The sequence below is a fragment of the Rhinopithecus roxellana genome, chromosome 14 (assembly GCF_007565055.1).
Source record: "Rhinopithecus roxellana isolate Shanxi Qingling chromosome 14, ASM756505v1, whole genome shotgun sequence".
NCBI lineage: Eukaryota > Metazoa > Chordata > Mammalia > Primates > Cercopithecidae > Rhinopithecus > Rhinopithecus roxellana.
Window position 1 is genome coordinate 133,800,304 of NC_044562.1, and position 14,648 is coordinate 133,814,951.

Sequence of the window (14,648 nt, forward strand, 5' to 3'; positions counted from 1 at the left end):
GTGTTGGCATGGGGTTGAGGGGGTGTGGGTATACGTGTTAGAGGGGAGAGAGCCATTCTTCCCTTCCAGCTACAGTTGTCTCTGAGCTCTGGTTCCTAAACCAGCCCTTAGCTGTGATAGACTAAATTGTAAGAGAAAAAGACCCACAACTGGAGTTGAAAGTAGTGAGTTGTCAGCAGAGAGTCTCTATTTTTCCCTTGTGATGTACAAGTAAGAGTGGCTCTGACCAAATTCTGTTTTTTTCCTCTAGAAAACACCAATAAAAATGTTTTTGCATTAACTATCATAATGAAAATTCTCACAGAGGCCTCAATTTGACCTTTTGAATAAGAATTGAGGTAACTTGCCTACAAATGCAGCTGATGTGGCAGGAATTACAGTCTATCATAAGATTTTAGAGTTGGAAGTGATCATAGAAATACTCTAGGCTGAGCCCCTCATCGTTCAGATAAGAAACTGACATGTGAGGAGGCAATATGACTCAGCCAAGGTCACGTGGCTTGTTAGTAGAAGAGTAAAGCCCAGAGGCCAGGGCTCCTGATACCCTGCCCAGTCCTCCTTCCTCTCCTGCTTCACCCAAGACAACCATTGCAAAAAAGGAAGGACAGAGGTCTCCATGCTGTACCAGAAAAGAAAGTCCAGAGATTGCTAACCCAGCTTGACAAGTGAATTGATCTGTAAGTCCTCTTTCTTGCCACGTCCAACCGAGAAAAACTCAAACAAACCCCCACCTGGTCAGAACACCGAGGTGAGGTGAAGGACTCACACACCTGGGGGCATCACTAGGGCAGAGTTCCAACTCTTCTCTCCCACTAAGTCACCTTAAGTCTTAGCCTGGGTTCTCCAGAAAGATAAGCCTAGGGGAAGGCTTACGGGCTATTGCCTTACCAAGACTGCAACCCAAGGGATCAGGAGTGGAGGGATATGGACATAAATTTGGAAAAGGAGAAACAGTCCATATGTAGGTGTATCACTAAGATGAAGGGACCAATTGATGCTTTGCTCTATCCATGGGACTGCGACCCCTAGAAGTCACATTAGCTGCTCTCCAGACTATGGCTAATGTGGGAAGCTAGAACAAATGTATCCACTGAACCTCACCTTCCTTAGATGGAAAGGTTGCTTCTGCACTCTGGTTTGTGCATGTGCGGTCATGAGCACAGAGCATTAGCACTGATGTTGTTCCCAAGAAAATCTCAATAGGGAAGACTGGCACTGTACTCGAGAGGTGAGAACCACCTATCAGGGACCAGATGCTACTGGGTTGAGCCCTTACAAGCCTGGACCAAGAAGCAGATGAGGCCTAGAGGCTCAGAAGGGATGCACAAGAGGTGTGTGACGTGCCCTGGGAGGTGAATTCTGCTCTTTAACATGCCTTTTCACTATAAATATAGATGAAGACATAGACAAAGATATGGCTGTAGACAGGTGAAAATGGGAATAATTCCCCAGAGAGAAAGTTTATAAAAGAACACAATTCAACCCTCTCTGTGTGTTCATCAGTCCTATATGTTCAGAAAGCTGATTGAATAAAAGAATAAGTGCCAAATTGTTGATTAGATGACTCCATAAGGAAAAGTAAGCCAAAGCAAATTAAGTCACAAACACAATATGCTATATAAACGGTTTTGTTTTAAAAGACATCAATGGACACTTTTCAAAAGAAGATATGTGGCCAATAATTATATGAAAAAAAACTCAACATCACTGATCATTAGAGAATTGCAAATCAAAACCACAATGAGATACCATCTCATAGCAGTCAGAATATCTATTAGTAATAAAGTCAAAAAAAAAAAAAAAAAAAAACCTGATTCTGGCAAGGTTGTGGAGAAAAAGGAACACGTATACACTGTCACTGGGAGTGTAAATTAGTTCAACCACTGTGGAAGACAGTGTGGCGATTCCTCAAAGACCTAAAGACAGAAATACCATTCAACCCAGCAATCCCATTACCCAAAGGAATGTAAATCATTCTATTGTAATGACACGTACACATGTATGTTCACTGCAGCACTATTCCCAATAGCAAAGACATGGAATCAACTTAAATGCAGATCAATGATAGACTGGATAAAGAAAATGTGGTGCATGTACACCATGGAATACTATGCAGCCATAAAAGAAAATCACATTATATCCTCTGCAGGGACATGGATGGAAGTGGAGGCTATTATTCTTAGCAAACTAATGCAGGAACAGAAAACCAAATACTACATGTTCTAACTTATAAGCAGGAGCTGAATTATGAGAATACATGGACACATATAGGGGAACAACACACACTGGGGCCTCTCAGAGGGTGGAGGGTGGAAGGAGGAGAGGATCAGGAAAAATAGCTAATGGGTACTAGGCTTAATACCTGGGAGATTAAACAATCTGTACAACACACTCCCATGGCACAAATTTACCCATGTAACAAACCTGAACATGTACCCCTGAAATTAAAATAAGTTTTAAAAAAGTGATTTTGTTTTGCTTCATCCTTTACTTTTACTTTTTAAAAAATAATAGCTTTGATGGCCAATTTTTAAAAAACCTTTCAATTGCATCCTTGATGGCCAGTGTTTTGACATCATATAAATCCCCTTTTCCCTTGTCAAGTGCTAAAGTTCAAAGTGGTTGATACAATTGATGTCACCAACATCCCGCAAAGAAAAACAAATCATTAAACAACTTTTACCCCAATACCAGAAACTCCCCCAGCAGAATGTCTCCAGCTTATCCTTCAGCATTCAAAGTACCTCTACTTTGACCTTAGTAAGAGAAGCTTGCGTTTGATTTGCTTTACTGGTGAGGATTCTGTAAGCAATTATGTATGAGAGAAAACTTCTCCAGCTCAAAAATACTTGAAAACCATAACGCCAGCTGATTGCTATTGTCTCACCCTCTCTAATGACTTAAGATTTCAACAAGATCGTTATGAGGAATGGGAAACCAAGGCAATTACGTGATCTCCAAAAGATGTATCTATGGGGGCATGACTACTTTAGAAACATTTCCATTGGTTCTGGGACGGCAGAGCCATATGGCTAATTAGAACAGATTGCTGACTTCCAGGACTATGATCAAGGGGGATCACTGTGTTCTCCCCAACATCTTTCTGGGGTGCTTCAATTACAGACAGAAACCCAGAGTGTGAGAGCTGAGATGGCCTTTTAAAGATGCCATGTGGTTTAACTATGTGGTATGAATTGAATTGTGTCCTCTCCAAAGATATATTAGAGTCCTCACTCCCTTTATCCCAGAATGTGACCTCTGTTACAAACAGGGTCTTTACAGAGGTAATCAAGTTAGATGAAGTTATTGGGGCAAGCTATAACCCATATGACTAGTGTCCTTACAAAAGAGATTTGGACACAGACATGCATGCTGGGAGAAAGCCATGTGATAATGAAGGCAGCATGGGGTGACATATTTACAAGCCAAGGAACACCAAGCCATCAGAAGTTGGGCAAAAGGCGTGGAACAGATTCTCCACCACAGCCCACAGAAGGAACCAGCCCTACTGTCACCCTAATCTCAGACCTGCAGCCTCCAGAACTGTGAAACAATGCATTTCTTTTATTCTAAGCCACTCAGTTTTTGATACTTTGTTGTAGCAACCCTGGGAAGCAAGTATACTACCTATACCTATTGTGCTGTGGAGGTAAATGCAAGTAACTGAGGCCCAGAGATTAGAAGTGGCAGGCCCAAGGTCACAAACCAAGTTATAGCAGAACAATCAGGAGTCCCTCCTCCCAATGAAGCCGGATATCCATGAGGCTGACCGAAGGGAGCCATCACTGTGTTTTCTAATGGCTAATCGGAACAGATTCCAGTCTAAAACACTCATGCTGCAACATGGGTAAACAAAAGCCCACAGGAGAAGATCTTTCCTCCTATATTCCCTTCAAAGGAAAGAGAATTAACCCCATGTCCTCTCAATAGGGCTATCTGTTGATACTAATCAATCGATGATGACTAATCAATCGATCAGCAAGCATAAAACTACTTTGATGGTTCATGTCCCATTCCGTGGCCCCACTGAAGGAATGGCTGACTTTTAAAAACAAACAGACTGATCTGTGCTGAAGACAGCTAGAAACACCAAAATGGAGGAGGGGGAAACAGTGGAGGTGTGGATTGAAAGTGGAAGAAAACTAAGATAGCTAGGGGGCATTTCCTGGCATGCTCCACAGTGGGTGGAGGGACTTGACTGTCACAGCCTGGAAACTCAAACTGAGTCCAGCACTATATTTATAAAGTCAAAACATCCGGCTGACCCTCAGCAAAGTCCCTTAGTTAATAGATAGCCTTACCAAGCCCTTGCTGACCACTCTATCAGGAGATCCCAAAATGAGTGGGAGTGTCTCCCTATCTGGGGAGGAAAGGAAGGAAAAACTACAATGTGTGTTGTCAAATAACTTCCAACCCAATGGGAAGATTCACTCTCCATCCTCAAGGAAGGCTCAGTTTGATGTAGTGGAGAGAATATGGCTTTTTCAGGCAATCAGACGTTGGTAGGAATTCCAGGCCCAGCATTTAAGAGTCTGGCTTAGCTACCTTCATGGTAGATGGAAAAGTGCACTACCAAGACCTCACTTCACAGGATTTTGGGGGTCATGCCTTTCATGGGGCAACCATATCTGGTGACTGGTCTAGGTATGGATACAAGGACCTAGTCATTTCAGCCTGACTTGAGACAATTCTGACGGGCAAGCACTATGCAGTTTGGCCAATGCTTCATTGGACCTACATTGCAATTGTCTCCTGTTGTTTCTTCTATCTTCCTTTTTCAGGTGTTGATCTCTAACAAACATCTGCATCCCAAATGCCAGCACCTTGCTTTTGGAGAACCTATGCCAACCCCATGAAGCGCTGCTTGGTCATGTAAAGACAGAGCAGCAGTGGTTTTTCTGCAAGGATATTAGTGGGGAGAAAATGAGATCACAGGTATGGAGCTTCCTACACTGTGGCTGGCACAATGGTATGCTTACGAAAGTTGACGTCCTTTCTTTTCTTTCTTTTGAGACTGGCTCTGGCTCCATCAACCAGGCTGGAGAGCAGTGGTGCCCTCATAGCTCATTGCAACCTCGAACTCCTGAGCTCAAGTGATTCTCTTGCCTCAACCTCCCAAGTAACTGGGACCACAGGTGCATGCAACCATGCTCAGCTAATTTTTAACTTTTTTAAAAACCAGACAGAGTCTTACTATGTTGCCCAGGTTGGTCTTAAACTCCTGGGATCAAGCAGTCCTCCCATCTCAGCCTCCCAAAGTGCTGTGAATATAGGTGTGAGCTACTGCACCCAGCCTCCTTTCATTTTCCCCTCTGAAAAGCCCTGATGTTGTTGGGCATAAACATGTTGACCCTTAGGCTTCTCCACCCCACTGGTGTCCCCTGGACAGCAATGAGGCAGGTGGTGACACTGTGGAATAGGCATGATGCTGCCATCAACTCTGACAGGAGATGAGAAGTGGGTTGTTCAAAGAGAAGAAAGACGAGACAGACCCATGTGTTCACAATGCAGGAACACAAAAGCCTCTGCCACATAGGCTACAAAGAAACCTGTTGCAAACTCTGTCTTGTGAGTTCAGCACAGTGGCTGCTTATTTTTCAAAATAATTGATGAAATTCAGCACAACCAAAATGCACTCTTTCAAAGGTGTGATCAGAATCTCTCTCCAAATTTGACTTAAGACTCAAGATGCTTTCTGTATCAAATGATTTGCTGGAGGAGTTGGGAACCAGCCTGGAGGGCTGCCTTTCCTGGGAATGCCCCTATTAAAACTGGGTCCGAGATGGGGAAAAGGAGTCAACCAACAAGATGAATCCAGGATAGAAATTCCCACCACACAGTACAGTAGTTCTCTGGGTGACATCCAGCCTAGTTTAATAAAGAAACCAGTTTCCATCTGATAGCTATTAAAGCAAGGGAGTTAAAAGAATTATTGGTCGTATTCTACTCCCACATGTCCTCAGAACCAGTACAAGGATGAGAAGTTGAATGAATGTCAGCATCCATGCCTTGGAATCTCAGAGATGGAGCCAAAGCTCCACTGGCTGGAGAAGCCCCAGCACTGCTCTCTCCTACCCAGTGGATCCTCTGAGAAAGGTTAGTCTCAGACTTCAGCTGAGATGAGGTTGCCAGCAATGCAAGGATGTTAAGTCTGGAGAAAATGTGCGCAAGCCCATTTGCAAGGTTTGAGAATTGTGTTTTGAACTGGAACCCAGTCTTAATGAAGTTCCACCAAAGGACAGAGGCCTTAACAGAAGGCCAGATAGAAGAGCAAGTCCTTGAAGTCCTTGGAAAATAAGGTTAAGTGGTTCATTATATTAGGAGGCACTCAACGAAGAAGGATTGCCACAACAGCCAAGTGGAACAGAGAGAAGCTAGGTTAGGTAGCCGGGAGATAAAGAAGGTTGGGAGGGAGTTAACTTTAGTAACAAGAAAAAAGTTTCCAACCAGTAACCCAGAATTGGAAATCCTGCTGGGAAGGGTCAAGTCTCAGTCATCAAATTTGATCTCATCAGGCGCAAAGTACAAAGCAGTTTTTGGGGTGGGGTTAGAAAATGAGCGGGGAAGAAGAGGTTCACTAGCAGAGTAAGCCTTCCTTACTGCTGAAGGGGGAAATGCTCCACTGGAGAAAAAATTCAGCAGGAACTCAGTCATGAGACCCCTGTCAACATAAAGAGGACCATCTGAGACCACAGGACCTGAAACAAGACCCCTCACAGGCATCCACCATCCTTTAGGGAGAATGGTCTGCAAGAGAGATGCAAAACATGGGCGACATGGAGTGGGAATGAAGTGAGGCGGAAACAGGTCGGGAAGAGAACAGGCAGGGCTCTATAAATAACCCAGGAAACCACAAAATCAGTATGTAAACAGATGTATGCAGTGGTTTCCTCACATCTCCCAAGAAATACCAATGTCAGGGCAGCCGCAGCAACCCATGGACCCCACACTCTTATCCAAGGTAAAGGGCTAGAAGGTGGCAGAACTGGTTCCTACGCCAGTCCTGACTCCTCTGTGGACTTTCCAGGACAAGGAAAAGGGTCCCAGAATGGAATGGGACCCTACGGCAAAACAGTCTCCCCACACACCAAGACAGCATTATGATGGAAAACTGTTTGCTTCCTGGTGTCCAACCCTAGTACAGAAAGGTGTGTAGAGAAGTTTCCTCTCCCCACTGGGAGAATAGATAGGGAGGGGAATTTGTTGAAACATCTGGCTCATGAAACCAGAGTTCTAAAGGAAATTCCAGCTGTCAGGGAGCCCCTGAGTGAATGGCAGAAAAGGATCCAAGCATCTTTGTTTTGCTTCCACGGTTTGCCCAGGGCTGCCCAGTGACCTAGGTCCCTAGAAGGATGGGTTTGGCAGGGGGTGTAAATATCCAAGTCAGGGGAAGCAATTAGGCAAATGACAGCTCCAGGTACCGGTTCTGATGGAAGGTAACTGCACCGAGAAACCAGCTGAACAAAGATGCTCCCCAAGGGAGCCAGGGAAACTGGGCATCAGGGAGGCAATGCTGGGGTGACCCTGAGCACCCCCTCATGGAGGCGGGGAGCCATCACTCACTGTCAGGGTGTTTCCAGGGGGCAGAAGCGCAGACCTGCGGGTTGTGCCAGCCCATAATTACCCACTCCCGCTCCTGCACTTTTAAACTCCTGTGGTAGGTGTTCATCAGTAACTCATTTCCAGCGAAAGAACCTGACTTTTCAAAATTAATATGTGCTTGTTAGGGCTTCTCTAAGTCAATGCATCATGTTAATTACACTTGGCAAATGAGAAATCGTGCGTTTGGGAGAGCAAGTTGGTGCAGGGAGCTTGTTATGACTGAGGAGCATCGAAAATGTTTTGGGGAGGTAGCTGTGGGGCAACTGCGGGACAACTGTGGAGCATCTTCTGGGCCCAGAGTCTGAGGGCTTGGCAGTGAGCACCTCGCTGCCACTCACCTCCCTGGAAAGGCTCTGTGTGCACTTACCCGCTCCAAGGCTCAGGTGGCCATCTGTAGCATGGAGACCCCTGTCCTCACCTTCCAGCACCATCCTGAGATGGCAAGCTAGGCACTCCAAACATGTGAGCATACAAGGTGTCTTCGTTTTGCCCCTGGATCCACACCACACCATCCTTCCACCCTGTTCTATGCTCCAGAAGCCTGACCTGCAGCAAGGACTTCCCCTGCCCATGACTCTCAGCTGTGTTGGCCAAAGGTAAACAGATGGCCAAGTGTGGGCAGGTGATGGGCGGCAGGGAAGAGAGTAAGGCTGAGATACCCATTTCCCTGAGGTTCCCTCCCTGTGGGGTCCCACAGATTAACTGCACCCAGCAGAGGAGATCACGGCTCCTGTTGGACCTTTCCACACAGACCTCTCTGTTTCTACCTCCTGGTGATGGTGACTTCCCTTTGTGACTTCTCTCTACCCTGCCCACACCTTTGAAATAGTCTCCTCATTCACCTCTCCCTCGATAATCCCACCTTCAGGGTATCGCTTCCCACCACCCTGCCAGGACACTGACCAATATTGCAAGTTTTGCCACTCACAGGTTGGCTGGACAGACCTGGGGCAGAAAGGGCTATCACTACTATTCACATTGTGTCCTGTGAGTGCCAGGGTGAGAGGTCTGCCAAGGCCGCCCCCACAGCCTTCTGCAGACAGAACCACCATGAGCAGCCCCCACAAGGCCTGAGAGTGAAAGAGGAAAGACGTAGTGCTCATACGGTAGTCACACTGCTGCATCAGAAGAAGGCGAAGTAAAAGGAGAAAGAAACAAGAGTGAGAAAGGCTGGTGATAGTGGAGGGAAAAACTTAAAAAGTGAAATCTGAAATTTAAAAAGGGGTCTGAGAGAAGGTAGTGTAGAAGGCAACTGGTGTGGGTTTGTACAATGCTGGCCCCATCTGTGGCCAGGATGTGCCCTGGCCTGAACAGCATAAATTGAGGAGACACCAGAAAGATCTTCTTGGGCTTCTCAAGGTGCCTGGATTTATACCTGCAGAGAGCTTTCTCCCATGGGACTATTTATTTATTTGAGATGGAGTCTTACTCTGTTGCCCCAGCTGGAGTGCAGTGGCACGATCTCAGATCACTGCAATCTCTGCCTCCCGGGTTCAAGAGATTCTCCTGCCTCAGCTTCCTGAGTAGCTGGGATTATAGGCATGTGCCACCAGACACAGCTAATTTTTTTGTATTTTTAGCAGAGACGGGGTTTCACCATGTTTGCCAGGCTGGTCTCAAGCTGCTGTACCTCAAGTGATCCACCCGCCTCTTCCTCCCAAAGTGCTGGGATTACAGGCGTGAGCCACCGCGCCCGGCCAGGGAGTGTTTATTAAAGGCAAACAGCACTTTAAAAGAGTAAATTGGCAACCTTGCTCCTTGGATCCTTTAGCATTCCAAGAAAGGACCCTAGAGACTGGTTTTAGGGGGGCAAAGAACCTATGAGAGGGAGGCCTGGTGAGCAGGGGCCCTTCCCTACCATGGCACCAGCTCTTCTTTCATTAGAGAAAAAGAAATTTTAAAATATCACTGACGTTAAAAATACCATTAAGATCTTGGACTAAGACGTTTATAACAGTCCACACCAGAATTAAAAGACTGGGTCTCAGGACCTGTGGGTTTTACTAGGTGTGACAGTTTTAAAACATGACTACAAGTTCTTTGGCACTCTCCCATGGAAAGACAGGTCTATGTTGCCCCCTCTTGATCCCCCTGGGCCTGTGATGAGCTTGACCAATGGCATATGGCAGAGGTGTCTCTGTGATTTTCTTTTTTTTTCTCTCTCTTTTTTTTTTTTTCTGAGGCAGAGTTTCGCTCAGTCACCCACACTGGAGTACAGTGGCATGATCGCGGCTCACTGCAAACTCCACCTCCCAGGTTCAAGTGATTCTCCTGCCTCAGACTCCCAAGTAGCTGGGATTACAGGTGTGTATGACCACGCCCAGCTAATTTTTGTACTTTTAGTAGAGATGGGGTTTCATCATATTGGCCAGGCTGGTCTCGAACTCCTGACCTCAAATGATTTACCTGCTTTGGCCTCTCAAAGTGCTGGGATTACAGGCGTGAGCCACCACATCCAGCCTCTGTGATTTTCAACAGTGTGTAAGAAAAGGACTTGCAGTGTCCTGGTTAATTACTGGACCCCTCCTTCTTAAAGTCATGAGCCACTGTGTAGAAAGACCAGGGACCTAACAGAGCTGCATGCTAGAGGGACGCTGGAAATCTTCTGATCAACTGTCCCAGGTGAACCAGCCCTCAGCCCTCCTAGCCAGGAGCTACTTGGAGTGAGGAGATCATCTCAGACGTGCCTCCTCTACTGCACTGGCACACCAGCCTTGGCTGCCTGTGGTGTCCTTGACACGGTAACACAGGCCCTGCCTCTCCCCTTTCCTCGACCCACAATGCCTTTCCCCACCCTGCACTCACCTGAAAATCTGTCCGGTCTCCACAACTCAACTCCCAAGTCCCATGGTGCCTCCTCCAGGCACCTACTCGGAACTCCCAGCCTATGTGCTGTTGCTGCTACTGCTGCTGCTGCAACCTATGCTTGTCCCTGTTGTAATACTTACCACTCGTCCATCTCCTCTGCTAGTCTATGACCACCAAAGCAGATCTATCTTTTTCATCTTTGTCCCTCTCCCATCCAGTACCCGGGGCATAGTCACTCTTAGTCCCTATTGGTTGAACAAACGAATGAGTATAGAACTTCAAACTCCAGCCTCCCATCTGTGTAAGCCTTAGGCAAATTTCTTAACCTCCCTAATCCCAATCATGCAGAGTTGATGTAATAGAGATAAAGTGAAAGTGGTAGCAATCATTATTATTACCTGAGTCCTATTTGCCAAAAATTATGCATGGCAGTGATCATGCAGCTTAGAAAAGTGGAAAGCAAGGGCCAGGAGGCCCCAGGTTCTAAGGGGGGTCTGAGTATTGCATGCAGCCCTAAAGCTCACAAAGAAGCCACAGAAAAAGGAGGCAGAGAAAGGGGAAGCAGAGGACACCTCTCTTCAAGGGCCAACCTGCACCCCTGTGTCAGCTGACTTCAGGAAGTCCAGCTGGCCTGACAGGCAAGGGGGACAGGGGTCAAGAAGGAAGAAAGGGAGGGAGGGAGACAGGGAAGGGGAACTAGCTCTCTAGCATGTGCCCCGTGCCCACTGCATGACACACACATTGTGTCATGTGATTTTCACAAACACCTTGAAAATCCCCATTTTACAGATGGGCAAACTGAAGCACAGAGCCCTGAAAAAATGTTTTCAAAGTCACCCAGAGACTAGTAGTTGGCAGATATAGGAGTCAGATCCTGATGTGTCTTCTTCAGGGTATGTTTGACACACGGAGCCACCTTGTCTCCCCAGATAAGTCAATGATTATGTGCAAGTTCTGCAGTCCCAGTTAGACAAGGGCAGCACAAAATCCAAAAAGCTAGTAAGAAGAGGTTGGGGCAGGCCAGGTGCGGTGGCTCACACCTGTAATCCCAGCACTTTGGGAGGCCGAGGTGGGTGGATCACGAGATCAGGAGATCGAGACCATCCTAATACGGTGAAACCCCATCTCTACTAAACATACAAAAAAATTAGCTGGGCGAGGTGGCGGGCGCCTGTAGTCCCAGCTACTTGGGAGGCTGAGGCAGGAGAATGGCATGAACCCGGGAGGCGTAGCTTGCAGTGAGCGGAGATCACACCACTGCACTCCAGCCTGGGCAACAGAGCGAGACTCTATCTCAAAAAAAGTAACAAAAATAAAATAAAATAAAATAAAACAAAACAAAACAAAGATGAGGTTGGGGTAGAGATGCAACGTAGCAGAGAACCCCCAGGGACCAGGTCAGGCCACGAGCCTGAATGGATGGCCCAAGCTATTGGCCTATTATTCTGTTTCTCTGTTCTTTGCAATCACAGGTGTCTCTGGGCTCATGGGGGTTACTAAAGTCAGAGGAAGATTAAAGGTCCATAGGCCATCCTGTTCCAGGATGAGGCAGGGTTACAGAGTGAGGCTTACTACATTACTTTTCTGTAAAGAATCTATTCTTTAACCAAGAATGTGATTATTTCCTTCCATGGAATATTGCAGCAGCATGATATGAAAATAAGGGGGTATCTAGAATTTCACAAGTGTTTAACCTTAAGGAAGTTTCTTAGCCTCTCTGTGCCTCTCTTCCCACATCTGTAAAAAGCGGCTCATCATGGTATCCATCTCACAGAGTTGTTACAAGAACTAATCTAGTTGATAGGTGCAAAGTATTTGGAATAATGCTTACTACACAGTAAGCACAATATATGTATGCCGTTATTATATTTTACATCTAATGCTTTCATTTTTATGAATTAAAAAAAATTACATATTAGTGATTATAGTCTTCTCAAAATACAGACTAATTTTGAGGGATGTGGTTGTAACCTATTTTTCAAATAATTGCTGCTTTAAATTGAATACTATCTCCCAATAACTTGACAAGTGGCATATTTATTGATGTCCTAAATTTTGTGTGTTTTTTTCTCAGTCATGTCTAACTTATTATTTTATTCAGACAGTGAAAAATACTCCATCTGACAGACTACTAACTACATAATTGCTTTAAAGTAAATCTTAGCAGGTGATTTTTTTTTCCAGTGGTAACATGCGTTTTCTGATGTACAAGAGGAAAAAAACCCAGGCTTTAATAGCTGCAGCATCATTTCACATCCATACAAAATTTAAAACGCAGAGAGGGAGTATGAATTCTTGGTTGAAGTAAAGGAGACCCAAGATTCTAATCTTAGTATAAAAAAAAGTCCAGACTGGCAGCTCTGAAATGATTATATCTGCTACCTTCTAAATTGCTGTGAGCCAGACAATGGAGTAACAAAGGACAAGAGTTACTTTCATATTAGCATATATGTCATGTTTAATCAATCAGCAGAGAACTGTAATTACTTTGCTCTCTTTTTAGCAAACTTTAAAGTAAGAAAGTAATGAACTTATAAGGTAAATGTCATCCTGTTTGGATAGTTATAGTTTTATAGGTAATTTGTTGCAAATTTTATTCAGATAACTTGTAATTATTTCCTTTCCTGCTCATCTTCAATTCTATAGGCCATTTCAGACACAAACGTAAAGGCTATAGATGCAAAAATGGCTCAGTGTTACAATCTAATTATTATAATGTTTTTTGTATTGTTATTACAGTCTAATTCTTGTAATGCAATGCCTTACACTCACTCCTCCAACCAAGTGTCACATGGGTGGAAGAGAGAAATGGTCAAGTAACACAACTTCTTGAACCTCCATCATCCATCAGGAGACACAACATGGTTTGGAGGATGGTAGATGAGAAATAAGGACTTTGAAATCAAATAACCTGGCATTTGTATCCTAGAGTCCACCCTTGGGCAAGATATTTAATGTTGTAGAAGCTTTATTTCCTTTACTGTAAAATGGGGGTATTCACACCATCCTCAACAGATTTATTTGAAATTAAATTGAGATTACATATATCTATAGGGAGAGAGAGAGTCACTTGAGGTAAGCACTTAAGATGTGACATATTTTGCTAGGTGGATCATCCTGTATGCCTTCCCATTCATGTTTCTGGCATTGTGACTACCCAGCTGTTAGAGTTCTCTGCCTCTAAACTGAGAGAACTGTCTCTGGAACAGTTTCCTGAGCTAGTCGTCCCTCCCCAAGGGGAAGCAGCAGCCCTAATTTTTCAGGCTGGGCTCAGAGAGGCAAAGTGAGCTGCTCAAAGTTGACTTGAAAAACTGAGGCTAAAAGAGAGAAGCTGGCTGCCCTTGAGATTTTGCTCATCAAATCCTGCTGCATTTTCTTAGGTGCTCGGCATAAACCATATCCATTCCATCAACTTCTCTGAGGTTTAGGATCATAGGATGTTTCTAGCAAAGACTTCCACCCAATCATCACATTTACAACCTCACATCGCAGGAAATGAGCCAGGCCAAATGGCTTCTCTCACACTTCTCAACCAAGGCGTGCCCTGCGTTGAAAAATGAGAACTCATTCCCTAGGTGATGACATAGTTTGGGTGTGTCCATTCCTGAACTGCTCCCCTCTTTGATGAATTATTCTTGGCAGGATGATTTTTACATATTGAAATCATCATTTAACCACAGTCTCTGGACCACATGAGCCCTCTTTGCCTTCAGTGGAATCTACCCCAAGACACAGGCTTGGTTTTCTGGATGCTCTGTCTACTAGATTGAAAGACCACTGGATGGGAATGCAGAGGCCTGACTTTCACTTCTTCCTAGATGGGAGACTCAGTCAAGTCACTGCTTGGCTTCAGTATCTTCCTTAATATAGGGACTAAGACAGTCCCTTAATATGGGGACTAATAAGTGCCCTGTCTCTCTCACTAGGGCTCATCAAAGCAACCACTGTGTAGAAAAAGGCTTTGAAAAGGTGCAGTGTTATACACGTATAAATGAATTTGTACTGTTAATTGTTCCTTTCTCTAAAGTATCTTTTGTTCCCACCATCTACCTTCATGCCTGGGACTCTTGCTGCATCCCACATCTACAACCCACCTCCTGATGAGGGAGGCTACATGCTCTTGGCAAGAGAGACTATGTTAAAAAATTATTTTCTATCTTCCACAGAACCTGATTTTAATAGGTACCTGATTTTAAAATAATAATAACCACCTAGTACCAGGCACAAAACAAATGCCT